The sequence below is a fragment of the Musca domestica genome, unplaced genomic scaffold (assembly GCF_030504385.1).
Source record: "Musca domestica strain aabys unplaced genomic scaffold, Musca_domestica.polishedcontigs.V.1.1 160, whole genome shotgun sequence".
Taxonomy (NCBI): domain Eukaryota; kingdom Metazoa; phylum Arthropoda; class Insecta; order Diptera; family Muscidae; genus Musca; species Musca domestica.
In genome coordinates, this window is record NW_026712220.1 from 51970 (window position 1) to 67723 (window position 15754).

Sequence of the window (15754 nt, forward strand, 5' to 3'; positions counted from 1 at the left end):
TTCCGATGAATAATGTAGCTATAACCATCAAAATACCGAATATTGGGAGGTACCGTTATATGGGGCTAAACGAAGACGTGGACCTGTACAGACAATTTTCTGTCTTAGGCTGTAGTACCCATTGCGAACTTCAAATGCCAAATTTGAAACATTTCCGGTGAATAATGTCTCTTAAATCACGAAAACACCGAAAATAGGGAGGTAGCATTATATGGAGGCTATATGAAGACGTGGCCCTGCACATACAATTTTCAGATATAGGCTGTAGTATCCATTGCGAACTTCAAATACCAAATTTGAAATATTTCCAGTGAATAATGTAGCTATAACCATCAAAATACCGAATATTTGGAGGTACCGTTATATGGTGGCTATACGAAGTCGTGGACCTGCACAGACATTTTTCTGTCTTAGGCTGTAGTATCCATTCCGAATTTCAAATGCCAAATTTGAAACATTTCCGGTGAATCATGTCGCTTAAATCACGAAAACACCGAAAATAGGAAGGCACCATTATATGGGGGCTATATGTAGACATGGACTTGGACAGACAATTTTCTGTCATAGGCTGTAGGATCCGTTAGGAACTTAAAATACCAAATTTGAAATAATTCCGGTAAATAATGCCTCTAAAGTCATCAAAATACCGAATATCGGGAAGTACCGTTATATGGGGCCTATACGAAGGCGTGGACCTGCACAAACAATTTTCTGTCATAGGCTGTAGTATCTACTACGAACTTTAAATACTAAATTTTAAACATTCCCGGTGAATAATGTCGCTTATATCATCAAAATACCGAAAATAGGGAGGTACCATTATAGGGGGGGGGGGGGGTACCATTTTCAATACCAAAAGTCCTGCAGACATAATACACATTTGAGTAAAATTTTTTATCAACCTACTTCATTTCTTTTGGAAGCTAGAATGATTTTCACAGACGGACAGACAAACAGTAGGACGGCCATCGTTAAATCGACATAGAATTTTATGCTGATCAAGAATCTGACTCCCGACGACTCGGTACTTATTGTATTATACTTATTCATAATGATATGGAAAATATCATTCCGTAAAGGTTTGAAGTGCTAGAAGAAACCTATCTTGTAAAAAAATGAACTCTATATACCTTATATAGAGGCACGTAAGTGATATTAGATATATCTGCTTTGTTTTCATTTATTTAGGTACTTAAAAGTAGGTCAATTTTGTTATTGTTACTTCCCAATCTACCCTCCTAAAACATCAACGAATACCTCTTCCTTCAATACGAAATTTCATTTGTATGTTTTTGGGGTGTTTTTTTTTTTTATTTATTGCAGTTGAACAAAAATTTGAATTTTATTTTTTTTTTTATTATTCGAATTTTTTCAAACATTTAATGATGGCTTAATTGTAGCTATCATCAATTATATATTCGAACTTAGAAGTTGTGTTTTTGCTTGGCTTTTATTCATCTTTTCAATTAATATTACTGTTGGTGCTGTTGTTGTTGCTGCTGCTTAGATTGCATTTGTCATAACAAAACATATTTGCATGGCATGTTTGTTGTTTATTTTCTTTCTATACGAGATGTTTTTGTATTTTAAGTAGATGCGAGTATCGAGATGAGTCTTTGAAGTATCAAAGTGTTAGATGATGACGGCGGCGATGATGCTGCTGGACGTCATCTGCTCCCCTCTTTTCATTGCTGATTTTAGCAAAGATAAGGAAGTTTTTGTAATATCAATATATAAACTTACATAGATGATACATACATATGTAAGTGAGGAAGTTATTGGGTGTTTCGAAGGGGACTTTGACCTATATTTCATTGGCAACAAAGATTTTTTGAGATAATATTTTTTTATTATTAGATCTCCAATATGTATTTTTAAAATGAATATTCCCAGATAATGGAATAATAGAGTTATACTATTTCGAATGTTTTTATAGTCTCCACCAAACTATGGAGGGTATATTAACCTTGTCATTCCGTTTGTAACTCCTCGAAATACTCATGTCAGACCCAACAAAGTATATATATTCTTGATCAGCGTAAAATTCTAAGTCGATTTAGCGATGTCCGTCTGTCTGTCTGTTGTAATCACGCTATCTTTGGAATTAATTGAGATAGATGGCTAATATTTTGCACACATGTTTATTTTTCTAGTAGGCAGGTTAAGTTCGTGAATGGGCCATGTAGCTCCACGTTTTCATATAGCCCCCGTATAATGGTAGCTCCCAATATTCGGTATTTTGATGATTTTAGCGACATTATTAACCGGAATTGTTTCAAATTTGGTATTTGAAGTTCGAAATGGATACTACATCCTAAGACAGAAAATTGTCTGTGCAAGTCCACGTCTTTGTATAGCCCCTATATAAGGGTACCTCCCGATATTCGGTATTTTGATGATTTTAGCGACATTATTCACCGGAATTGTTTCAAATTTGGTATTTGAAGTTCAAAATGGATACTACACTCTAAGACAGAAATTTTTTTGTGCAGGTCCACGTCTTGGTATAGCCCCCATATAACGGTACCTCCAAATATTCGGTATTTTGATGATTTTAGCGACATTATTCACCGGAATTGTTTCAAATTTGGTATTCGAAGTTCGTTATGGATACCTCAGCCTATGACAGAAAATTGTCTGTGCAGGTCCACGTTTTGGTATAGCCCCCATATAACGGTACCTCCAAATATTCGGTATTTTGATGATTTTAGCGTCATTATTCACCAGAATTATTTCAAATTACGTATTTATAGTTCGTTATGGGAACCTCAATCTGAGACAGGAAATTGTCTATGCAGGTCCAGGTCTTCGTATAGGCCCCATATATCAGTACCTCCCTATATTAGGTATTTTGACGATTTTAGGTACAATACCCACCGAAATTGTTTCAGATGTGGTATTTGAAGTTCTTAATGGATGCTACAGCCTGTGACAGAAAATTGTCTATGCAGGTCCAGGACTTCGCTCAGCTCCGATATAACGGTACCTCCCTATATACGATATTTTGATGATTCTAGCTACATTATTCACCGTTTATTTAATGTTTCGAATTTGAATATGGTAATGGCTTATGGCAAACAATGACTATGTAGGCCCACGTCGTATAGACCCCAATATAACGGCTATATTTGGTATTTTTAAAATTTTAACAGAATGTTTTAAGGGTCTTATTTTTTTTAAATTTCCAAATTCGTTCCAAATGGTGGAGGCTATTCAAAGTTCGGCCCGGCCGAACTTACTGCTCTTTAACTTGTTATTGGGCAATACAGACATTTTGTTGAAAAGAGAGGCTAACAAAGGCGGATCTCCATTTACCAATAACATTTACAGGGTGAGTTGAAAAAACTGCAACCAACATTAGACTGTTGTCATTTCTAAGCCACTTGTCCGATAGCTGTTAAAATTATTCCAGTAACAGCTCATTATATTGCTTACAAGCGTACAAAAGCATTTTGATGAGAATTTTCCAGAAAAAAAGTTATTCATGATGGAATTCAAGCGTGATAGTGTGATTTCTTTATATTTGGCTGGAAAACCACAAGTGGCCATCGTTAGAGCACTCCAGCATTTAAATGTGAATAAATCTTTTGTGTCTCGTACCATCGCTAGTTACCGTGATACTGGTAGCGTAGCCCGACGTCAAAGAATTGGACGGAAGAAAACAACAATATCAGCAGAAATGCTTCGAAAAGTAAAGAAGCGACTTGATCGAAACCCGCGTCGCAGTAGGCGAAAAATGGCTCGTGAGCTGAACATATCGCAATATTCCATTCTGCAGATATTGAAAATTGAGCTCGAGGTAAAGCCATTGAAATGCCAAAAAGTGCAGGAACTTACACCGCAACCGAAAGAAAATAGACTTAAAAGAGCTAAAGACTAGCTTCGCTTGGCCGAAAGTGGAGAACTGCCGAATATGGTTTTTTCAAATGAGAAAACATTCGTTATCCAGCAGTTTGTAAACGAACAAAATGATCGTGTTTATTGCCAAAGAGGTCAGCTGAAAATGAGCACTTTCGGGTTGGCCACCAGAACTCAAGCGTCGGCCATGGTGATGGTGTGGGCCGCCATAACAGCAGATGGTCTCTCTCCGCTCGTATTAATCGACCATGGCATCAGAATAAATGCGGAATATTATCGCGAAAATATTCTGGAGAGTGAATTAAAGCCTAGGGCACGCAAACATTTTGTCTGCAGATCTTGGACATTCCAACATAACTCAGCACCATCGCATTCAGCACGCGTCACACAAGAATGATTCCAAAATGAGGTTCCTCGCTTCATTTCCAGCGCACAATGGCCATCAAAATCTCCGGATACCAATCCGTAGGACTATTGTGTCTGGAGTATTTTGGAAAGCAAGCTTGGCACTAAAAATACCAAAGTGTCGATCACCTCAAGCAAGCGCTTCGCCGGGAATGGGTCAAAATACCGCAGAGCAACATTCGGGCAGCGTGTGACGGTTTCATTGGCAGACCATTATTCGTGCCAAAGATGACAAATTCGAACAAATCTAAACTTTTTCTAAAATTTGATGCTATTTCCGACCTTTTTTGTTTTCATTCAATAAAATTTAAAAAAATGTAAAAATTATGGCGTTTGACTTTGTTGCAATTTTTTGATCACACCCTGTATATGTCACTTATGGTGTCTGTGGATGAGAGAAAAAGAGATATGCGTAATATAATTGTACTTAATTTGGAAATGGGTTAAAGAGCTGGAACCCTGAATTTTATATTAAGGTCACTGTTGGTATCTGACGTTGAGATATAGAGATTGTTTTCAATTGTTTTAAACTCTGCGAAAAGAACTAAATGCTACTAAATTGTGGGTATGAAGCATATTAGGAACCCCGAAGAATCCGCCGGATTAATGCTAAAAATGTCATATTGTGTACTTATGTTACGGTTCAAGAAATAAGGAATACCGAAATTATAGAGCCCGAAGAAAATGCATCACACTATAATTCGTAAGTTTGTGCTTCAGCAAATGTGGCCTTCGGGGATCGTAATATACTCAACAAGACCTAACATCTCCAACAAAATTTTTCCACCCTACTATTTTATTTGGAGTGTAATATTTTACTGTTTTTTATTGATATACGAATCGCTATCCTTTTCACTTAATTACCCTCAAAAGGTAATACTTAACCTTCAAGAAAATACAAAAAACCGTACAAAATAGATTTTTATTTAAAACATTTGTTAAAGCATTAAATCTGACCTTGTTTTATCGTCGCCGTCGTCGTTGTTGTCGTAGTTAAATCAAATCAAAAGTTCTTATCAAATCAACAAAAAAATTGAAAATGCAGCGAAGCAGGACAACAGCCATTAACAAAACCACGTAGCCGCCACACAACACCTAGGCTAGGCAAATGGGGGTGGGCGGGTAGGAGAGTATGTGCACTTAAACAAACCGTCTAAGTGACTGACTAATTGCTCACCTACCTACCTAATAAGTTATTAAGTTCGAATATTTTCATGCTTAGGGTTAATTTGCGATTGATGACGGCGATAAGGAAAAAATAAGCTATGAGGCTTGTGGAGTTCTGCCTAATTTGTAAATGTTATTAATTTGTGTAAACTTATTGCGGTAAAGCTTAGATTTCGATTGTTAGGTGTTTCTTGTTGTTGTTTTTTGCTTACAATAAATTACAGGAAATATTTATTTAAAATAATAATGACCTTTTATAATGTTCGATTACAGGCCATTGAACTAAACATTTGAAATTAAAATTAATTTTTTTGTTGGTTAATCAATTTTGTAATTACTTTATAATAAGTCTAAAATGTAATTAAATTATGAGGAAAGTCTCTCAAATAGAAACAAACGGCTATATAACAAAAATAATTCTTATAAAAAACTACTTGGAAAAATTTTAAAAGTCCAATCCAAGAAACCTTTGAAAAAAAATTCTTTATAAATCCACGCCTAGAGACCTGATGAAGGTCTTTGAAAAAAAATCCTTATAAATATACGCCTAGAAACCTGGTGATCCACGCTTTGAGACTTGATGAAGTTTTTTGAAAAATTATTTAAAAAGTCTTAATGATCCACGCTTTGAGACCTGATGAAGTTTTTTTGAAAAATATTTAAAAAGGCCTGGTGATTCGCGCTTTGAGACCTGAAGAAGTTTTTTAAAAAATTCTTTAAAAATACCTGGTGATCCACGCTTTGGAACCTGATGAAGTTTTTTGAAAAATTCTTTAAAAATCCACGCCTGAAGACCTGGTGATAAACGCTTCGAGACCTGATAATGGTCTTTGAAAAATTTTTTAAAAATCCACGTCTAGAGACCTGGTGATCCTCGCTTTTAGACCTGATGATGGTCTTTGAAAAATTCTTTAAAAATACACGCCTAAAGACCTGGTGATAAACGCTTTGAGACCTGATGATGGTCTTTGAAAAATTCTTTAAAAATCCACGTCTAGAGACCTGTTGATCCTCGCTTTGAGACCTGATGATAGTCTTTGAAAAATTCTATAAAAATCCACGCCTAAAGACCTAGTGATAAACGCTTTGAGACCTGATGATGGTCTCGAAATATTCTCTAATTGTTCACACTTAGAGACCTGGGGGGGTCTTCGAAAAATTCTCTAATAGTTCACACTTAGAGACCTGATAATGGTCTTTGAAAATTTCTTTTAAATTCACGCCTGGTGATCTGATGATGGTCTTTGAAAGTTCTATAAAAATCCACGGTCAGAGAACTGATGATGGTCTTTCAAAAATCATTTAAAAATCCAAGCTTAGACCCCTGATGATGGTCTTTGAAAAATTTTCTAAAAGTTTTCACTTAGAGACCTGAAAAATGTCTTAATTTTTTTTAAGTCTACGCCTCGAGACCTAATGATGGTCTTTGAAAAATTTTCTAAAAGTTCTCACTTAGAGACCTAATGATGGTCTTTGAAAAATTCTTTAAAAATCCACGCCTAGAAACTTGATAAAGGTCTTTGAAAAATTCTTAGAGACCTAATAAAGGTCTATGAAAAATTCTTTAAAAATCCACGCCTAGAAACCTCATAAAGGTCTTTGAAAAATTCTTAGTGACCTAATGAAGGTCTATGAAAAATTCTCTAAAAATCCACGCCTAGAAACCTGATAAAGGTCTTTGAAAAAATCTCTAAAAGTTCACACTTAGAGACCTGATGATGGTCTTTGAAAAATTCTTTAAAAATCCACTCCTAGAGATCTGATGAAGGCCTTTGAAAAATTCTTTAAAAATCCACACCTAGACCCGTCTAGCGACCTGATGAAGGTCTTTGAAAAATTCTTAAAAAATCCACGCCAGGAGACCTGATGAAGGTCTTTGAAAATTTCTTAAAAAATCCACGCCTGGAGACCTGATGAAGGTCTTTGAAAAATTCTTTAAAAATCCACGACAAGAGACCTGATGATGGTCTTTGAAAAATTCTTTAAAAATCCACTCCTAGAGATCTGATGAAGGCCTTTGAAAAATTCTTTAAAAATCCACACCTAGACCCGTCTAGCGACCTGATGAAGGTCTTTGAAAAATTCTTAAAAAATCCACGCCAGGAGACCTGATGAAGGTCTTTGAAAAATTCTTTAAAAATCTACGCCTGGAGACTCCAAAGATTGCTTTTGAAAAATTCTTTAAAAATCCACACCTACACCCGTGATGAAGATCTTTGAAAAATTCTTTAAAAATCCACGCCAAGAGACCTGATGAAGGTCTTTGAAAATTTCTTAAAAAAATCCACACCAAGAGACCTGATGGTCTTTGAAAAAATTTTAAAAAATCCACACCAAGAGACCTGATGAAGGTCTTTAAAATTTCTTAAAAAATCCACGCCAAGACCCCTGATGAAGGTCTTTGAAATATTCTTTAAAAATCCACGCATAGAGACCTGATGAAGGTCTTTTAAAAATTCTTTAAAAATCCACGGATAGAGGTATATAGATTTAAAAATCCACGCCTAGAGACCTGATAAGGGTCTTTTAAAAATTCTTTAAAAATCCACGGATAGAGGTAGATAGATTTAAAAATCCACGCCTTCTTCAAATATACAAAATCATTCCGATTCAGAGATTTCCCTAGCAAATATTTCCGTTTAAATTCGAATAAACAAATGCATAGGAAATTGCTTCGTTTCAATGAATTTCATATGACTGTATTGGTTTTATTCCAATGTTTACAAATATTTTCCAGATGACTTAGAATCTAAACTAAAGGGGGCTGCCTGGCTGGCTGACTGTCATAAATTCCACGAAGCAAGAATTCCTTCTTTACGATAAGTGAGACATTGCTTAATTCTTGATTACTATGTATTAATCGTTGTTGAATTGTAAAGAACGGCAAATATTTATTATTCCCAGGCTAGTGGGTTGGGAAGTCAACGTCTTATTGATTTCTATTTAATTAGATTATAATAGCTGTTGTCATATCGAATGTAAATATATGAATGAATGAAAAAAATGAAATAATGTAGGCGTTGCTTGGGAATAATTTGCAGTTACTTATCTAAGAGATAAGAGAAGTAAAGCTGATTTTTGCAAATGTTTGAATAAATGTCTTTGATTACATTAAATCTCAAAGTTTACAAAACATCCGCTAAAAACTGATATAACTCAAGAATTTCTTATAAATATTGATCTGAATATCATTCGATACTTGATAATGAAATATGTTTTTAGAATTTTTTAAACAATGCTAAGTGATATGGTTTCCTTTTATTAAACGCACGACGTTCAACTTTCGTAATTAACTTGTCTAAATATTGACAATCTAATTAGACGCGAAACATGTTGGGTCATATATCGAAGCGACCCCAGGTAGTTTCATTTAAATTCAATTTGCACATATGTTCATACATATGTACGCACTACTCACTGCAATTCACGTCGCCAAATTAGCGCCAATAATTAAAACCGAAAGGTATGGAATCCAACAAATACACACACTAAGGTATCCATTCACTCCCACACGCATCATGCTCAAGCTAGTTTCGATTATTGTTATTTGGAAAGGTGTTAATATTTGATAAATTAGAAGCATGTTTATTTTTATTGCCAACATGTTTTTGTGCTAATTGTTTAATAAATTTGATAATTGTCTTTTCTTTATTAATTTTTATTTTTCTATGAATTATTTACTATGCAAAAGAAAACATCGAAAAAGTGATAATTAGAATTTAAAAATTTAAAAAATACATTCCAAAATAAATAGTGTGAAAAGAAGAATATAATTACAATTAAAATAAATATGGATTTTTTTAACGAATTTCAGATCGGCAGGTGTAGATTTTTAACTACTTTTTTTCAAAGACCTTCTTCAGGTCTCTGAGCTTGGATTTATAAAAAATTGTTCAAAGACAATCTTCAGGTCTATAGGCCTGGTTTTTTAAAGAAGTTTTCAAGGATCTTCTTCAGGTCTCTAAGCGTGGATTTTTAAAGAATTTTTCAAAAACAATCTTCATGTCTCTAGGCTTGGATTTTTAAATAATTTTTCAAAAACCATCTCCAAATCTCTAGGTGTGGATTTTCAAAGAATTTTTCAAAGGCCTTCTCCAAACCTCTAGGCGTGGATTTTTAAAGAATTTTTCAAACACAATCTTCATGTCTCTAGGCTTGGATTTTTAAAGCATTTTTCAAATACCATCATTAGGTCTCTAGGCATCGATTTTTAAAGAATTTTTCAAACACAATCTTCATGTCTCTAGGCTTGGATTTTTAAAGCATTTTTCAAATACCATCATTAGGTCTCTAGGCATCGATTTTTAAATAATTTTTCAAAGACCTTGATCTTTTCTCTAGGCTTGGATTTAAAAAAATCAAATACCATCTTCAGGTCTTTAGTCGTGGATTTTTAAAGAATTTTTCAAAGACCATCTTCAGGATTCTGGGCGTGGAATTTTAAAGAATTTTTCAAAAACCAACTTCAGATCTCTAGGCGTTGATTTTTAAAGATTTTTTCAAAGACCATCTTCAGGTCTCTAGGCGTGGATTTTTAAAGAATTTTTCAAAGACCTTCATCAGGTCTCTAGGCGTGGTTTTTTAAAGAATTTTTCAAAAACCATCTTCAGGTCTCTAGGCTTGGTTTTTTAAAGAATTTTTCAAAGACCGTCATCAGTTCCCTAGGCGTGGATTTTTAAAGAATTTTTCCGAAGACCTTCATCAGGTCTCTAGGCGTGGATATTTAAAGAATTTTTCAAAACCAACTTCAGATCTCTAGACGTGGATTTTTAAAGAATTTTTCAAAACCAACTTCAGATCTCTAGACGTGGAGTTTTAAATAATTTTTCAAAGAGATCATCAGTTCCCTTTGACGTGGATTTTTAAAGAATTTTTCAAAAAGCTTCTTCAGGTCTATAGGCGTGGATTTTTAAAGATTTTTTCAAAAACCAACTTCAGATCTCTAGACGTGGATTTTTAAATAATTTTTCAAAGAGATCATCAGTTCCCTTTGACGTGGATTTTTAAAGAATTTTTCAAAAAGCTTCTTCAGGTCTATAGGCGTGGATTTTTAAAGATTTTTTCAAAGAGCATATCCAAATATCTTGGCGTGGATTTTTAAAGATTTTTTCAAAAACCAACTTCAGATCTCTAGACGTGGATTTTTAAATAATTTTTCAAAGAGATCATCAGTTCCCTTTGACGTGGATTTTTAAAGAATTTTTCAAAAAGCTTCTTCAGGTCTATAGGCGTGGATTTTTAAAGATTTTTTCAAAGAGCATATCCAAATATCTTGGCGTGGATTTTTAAAGATTTTTTCAAAGAGCATATCCAAATATCTAGGCGTGGATTTTTAAAGAATTTTTCAAAGACCATCTTCAGACCTCTAGATTTGGATTAAAAAAAAAAAAAATCAAAGACCATCTCCAATTCTCTAGGCGTGGATTTTTAAAAAAATTTTCAAAGACCATCATCAGACCTCTAGATTTGGATTTAAAAAAAAAATTCAAAGACCATCTCCAATTCTCTAGGCGTGGATTTTTAAAGATTTTTTCAAAGACCGTCTTCATGTCTCTAGGCGTAGATTTTTAAAGCATTTTTAAAACTCTATCTTCAGGTCTCTAGGCTCGAATTTTTAAAGCACTTTTCAAAAACCATCTTCAGGTCTTTAGGCGTCGATTTTTAAAGAATTTTTAACCAAGGAACCTCTAGGCATCGATTTTTTTAAAGAATTTTTCAAAGATCATCTTCAGGTCTCTAGGCGTTGATTTTTAAAAAAAATCAAAGACCATCTTCAAATCTTAAGGCGGGAACTTTAAAGAATTTTTCAAAGGCCATCTCCAAATCGTTAGGCATGGATTTTTAAAGAATTTTTCAAACACCATCTTCATGTCTCTAGGCTTGGATTTTTAAAGCATTTTTCAAAGACCATCCATAAGCTCTAGGCTTGGATTTAAAAAAATCAAAAACCATGTTCAGGTCTTTAGTCGTGGATTTTTAAAGAATTTTTCAAAGACCATCCTCAGGTCTCTGCGCGTGGAATGTTAAAGAATTTTTCAAAAACCAACTTCAGATCTCTAGGCGTGGATTTTTAAAGATTTTTCAAACACCATCATTAGGTCCCTAAACGCGGATTTTTAAGAAGTTTAAAAGACCATCTTCAGGTCTATAGGCCTGGAATTTTAAAGAATTTGTCGAAGACCATCATCAGATCGCTGGGCATGTATTTTTAAAGATTTTTTTAAAGACCACCGACAGGTCTACAGGCGTGCATTTCAGAAGGGCTTATTTAAAAAAAATGTTTAAGGGTCATTTTCAGGATGATATCTTCAGACCTCTAGACTTGGATTAAAAAAAAAAATCAAAGTCCATCTCCAATTCTCTAGGCGTGGATTTTTAAAGATTTTTTTAAAAACCATCTCCAATTCTCTAGGCGTGGATTTTTAATGAATTTTTCAAAGACCGTCTTCATGTCTCTAGGCGTAGATTTTTAAAGCATTTTCAAAACACAATCTTCAGGCCTCTAGGCTGGAATTTTTAAAGCACTTTTCAAAAACCATCTTCAGGTCTCTAGGCGTCGATTTTTAAAGAATTTTTAACCAAGGAACCTCTAGGCATCGATTTTTAAGGAGTTTTTAATAAGACGGTCTCTAGTCACGGATTTTTAAAATTTTTAAAAGACGATCTCCAAATCACTAGACGTTGATTTTTAAAGAATTTTCAAAGAACATCTTCCGGTCTCTAGGCGTGGATTTTTAAAAAAAAATTCAAAGACCATCTCCAAATCTTTAGGCGGGGACTTTTAAAGAATTTTTCAAAGGCCATCTCCAAATCTTTAGACATGGATTTTTAAAGGATTTTTCAAACACCATCTTCATGTCACTAGGCTTGGATTTTTAAAGCATTTTTCAAAGACCATCCATAAGCTCTAAGCTTGGATTTAAAAAAAAATCAAATACCATCTTCAGGTCTTTAGTCGTGGATTTTTAAAGAATTTTTCAAAGACCATCTTCAGGTTTCTGGGCGTGGAATTTTAAAGAATTTTTCAAAAACCAACTTCAGATCTCTAGGCTTATATTTTTAAAGATTTTTTCAAACACCATCATTAGGTCCCTAAACGAGGATTTTTAAGAAGTTTAAAAGACCATCTTCAGGTCTATAGGCCTTGAATTTTAAAGAATTTGTCGAAGACCATCATCAGATCGCTGGGCATGTATTTTTAAAGATTTTTTTAAAGACCACCGACAGGTCTACAGGCGTGCATTTCAGAAGGGCTTATTTAAAAAAAATGTTTAAGGGTCATTTTCAGGATGATATCTTCAGACCTCTAGACTTGGATTAAAAAAAAAAATCAAAGTCCATCTCCAATTCTCTAGGCGTGGATTTTTAAAGATTTTTTTAAAAACCATCTCCAATTCTCTAGGCGTGGATTTTTAATGAATTTTTCAAAGACCGTCTTCATGTCTCTAGGCGTAGATTTTTAAAGCATTTTCAAAACACAATCTTCAGGCCTCTAGGCTGGAATTTTTAAAGCACTTTTCAAAAACCATCTTCAGGTCTCTAGGCGTCGATTTTTAAAGAATTTTTAACCAAGGAACCTCTAGGCATCGATTTTTAAGGAGTTTTTAATAAGACGGTCTCTAGTCACGGATTTTTAAAATTTTTAAAAGACGATCTCCAAATCACTAGACGTTGATTTTTAAAGAATTTTCAAAGAACATCTTCCGGTCTCTAGGCGTGGATTTTTAAAAAAAAATTCAAAGACCATCTCCAAATCTTTAGGCGGGGACTTTTAAAGAATTTTTCAAAGGCCATCTCCAAATCTTTAGACATGGATTTTTAAAGGATTTTTCAAACACCATCTTCATGTCACTAGGCTTGGATTTTTAAAGCATTTTTCAAAGACCATCCATAAGCTCTAAGCTTGGATTTAAAAAAAAATCAAATACCATCTTCAGGTCTTTAGTCGTGGATTTTTAAAGAATTTTTCAAAGACCATCTTCAGGTTTCTGGGCGTGGAATTTTAAAGAATTTTTCAAAAACCAACTTCAGATCTCTAGGCTTATATTTTTAAAGATTTTTTCAAACACCATCATTAGGTCCCTAAACGAGGATTTTTAAGAAGTTTAAAAGACCATCTTCAGGTCTATAGGCCTTGAATTTTAAAGAATTTGTCGAAGACCATCATCAGATCGCTGGGCATGTATTTTTAAAGACCACCGACAGGTCTACAGGCGTGCATTTCAGTAGGGCTTATTTAAAAAAAATGTTTAAGGGTCATTTTCAGGATGATATCTTCAGACCTCTAGACTTGGATTAAAAAAAAAATCAAAGTCCATCTCCAATTCTCTAGGCGTGGATTTTTAAAGATTTTTTTAAAAACCATCTCCAATTCTCTAGGCGTGGATTTTTAATGAATTTTTCAAAGAGCGTCTTCATGTCTCTAGGCGTAGATTTTTAAAGCATTTTCAAAACACCATCTTCAGGTCTCTAGGCTGGAATTTTTAAAGCACTTTTCAAAAACCATCTTCAGGTCTCTAGGCGTCGATTTTTAAAGAATTTTTAACCAAGGAACCTCTAGGCATCGATTTTTTTAAAGAATTTTTCAAAGAACATCTTCAGGTCTCTAGGCGTGGATTTTAAAAAAAAAATTCAAAGACCATCTCCAAATCTTTAGGCGGGGACTTTTAAAGAATTTTTCAAAGGCCATCTCCAAATCTTTAGACATGGATTTTTAAAGGATTTTTCAAACACCATCTTCATGTCACTAGGCTTGGATTTTTAAAGCATTTTTCAAAGACCATCCATAAGCTCTAAGCTTGGATTTAAAAAAAAATCAAATACCATCTTCAGGTCTTTAGTCGTGGATTTTTAAAGAATTTTTCAAAGACCATCTTCAGGTTTCTGGGCGTGGAATTTTAAAGAATTTTTCAAAAACCAACTTCAGATCTCTAGGCTTATATTTTTAAAGATTTTTTCAAACACCATCATTAGGTCCCTAAACGAGGATTTTTAAGAAGTTTAAAAGACCATCTTCAGGTCTATAGGCCTTGAATTTTAAAGAATTTGTCGAAGACCATCATCAGATCGCTGGGCATGTATTTTTAAAGACCACCGACAGGTCTACAGGCGTGCATTTCAGTAGGGCTTATTTAAAAAAAATGTTTAAGGGTCATTTTCAGGATGATATCTTCAGACCTCTAGACTTGGATTAAAAAAAAAATCAAAGTCCATCTCCAATTCTCTAGGCGTGGATTTTTAAAGATTTTTTTAAAAACCATCTCCAATTCTCTAGGCGTGGATTTTTAATGAATTTTTCAAAGAGCGTCTTCATGTCTCTAGGCGTAGATTTTTAAAGCATTTTCAAAACACCATCTTCAGGTCTCTAGGCTGGAATTTTTAAAGCACTTTTCAAAAACCATCTTCAGGTCTCTAGGCGTCGATTTTTAAAGAATTTTTAACCAAGGAACCTCTAGGCATCGATTTTTTTAAAGAATTTTTCAAAGAACATCTTCAGGTCTCTAGGCGTGGATTTTAAAAAAAAAAATCAAAGACCATCTCCAAATCTTTAGGCGGGGACTTTTAAAGAATTTTTCAAAGGCCATCTCCAAATCTTTAGGCATGGATTTTTAAAGAATTTTTCAAACACCATCTTCATGTCTCTAGGCTTGGATTTTTAAAGCATTTTTCAAAGACCATCTATAAGCTCTAGGCTTGGATTTAAAAAAAAAAAATCAAATACCATCTTCAGGTCTTTAGTCGTGGATTTTTAAAGAATTTTTCAAAGACCATCCTCAGGTCTCTGGGCGTGGAATTTTAAAGAAGTTTTCAAAAACCAACTTCAGATCTCTAGGCGTGTATTTTTAAAGATTTTTTCAAACACCATTATTAGGTCCCTAAACGTGGATTTAAGAAGACCATCATCAGATCGCTGGGCAATGATTTTTAAAGATCTTTTCAAAAACCACCGACAGGTCTACAGGCGTGCATTTCAGTAGGGCTTATTTAAAAAAAATGTTTAAGGGCCATTTTCAGGATGATATTTTTTTTGGTAAGGCTTTTAAAGAGGTTTAAAACACAATAGCCACCTTTGATGACTTTCAAGGAATTGTTTTAAGGCTAACATAACATGTATAGTCGTGGGTTTTCAGGAAATTTGTAAGACCACCATCAAATCCATAATCGTGGATTTTTTAAAAACCATCTTCAGACAGTTATCATGGAATTTAGAAGATTTTCTTGAATATATTTTCAGGTCAATAGTGAAGAATTTCACGCATTTTTTCACAGTTTATCATATGATGACATTCGTAGATTTTTAAAAGTTCTTAAGGGCTGTCTTCGG

At 34.1% G+C, this 15754-nt stretch overlaps 1 protein-coding gene across 1 annotated transcript in view; it reads right to left on the reverse strand.

Annotated features, from left to right (window-relative positions):
* LOC101888859 (E3 ubiquitin-protein ligase HECW2-like) overlaps positions 1 to 15754 on the reverse strand; it is a 57484-nt gene that overhangs the window by 34631 nt on the left and 7099 nt on the right. The window lies entirely within an intron of this gene.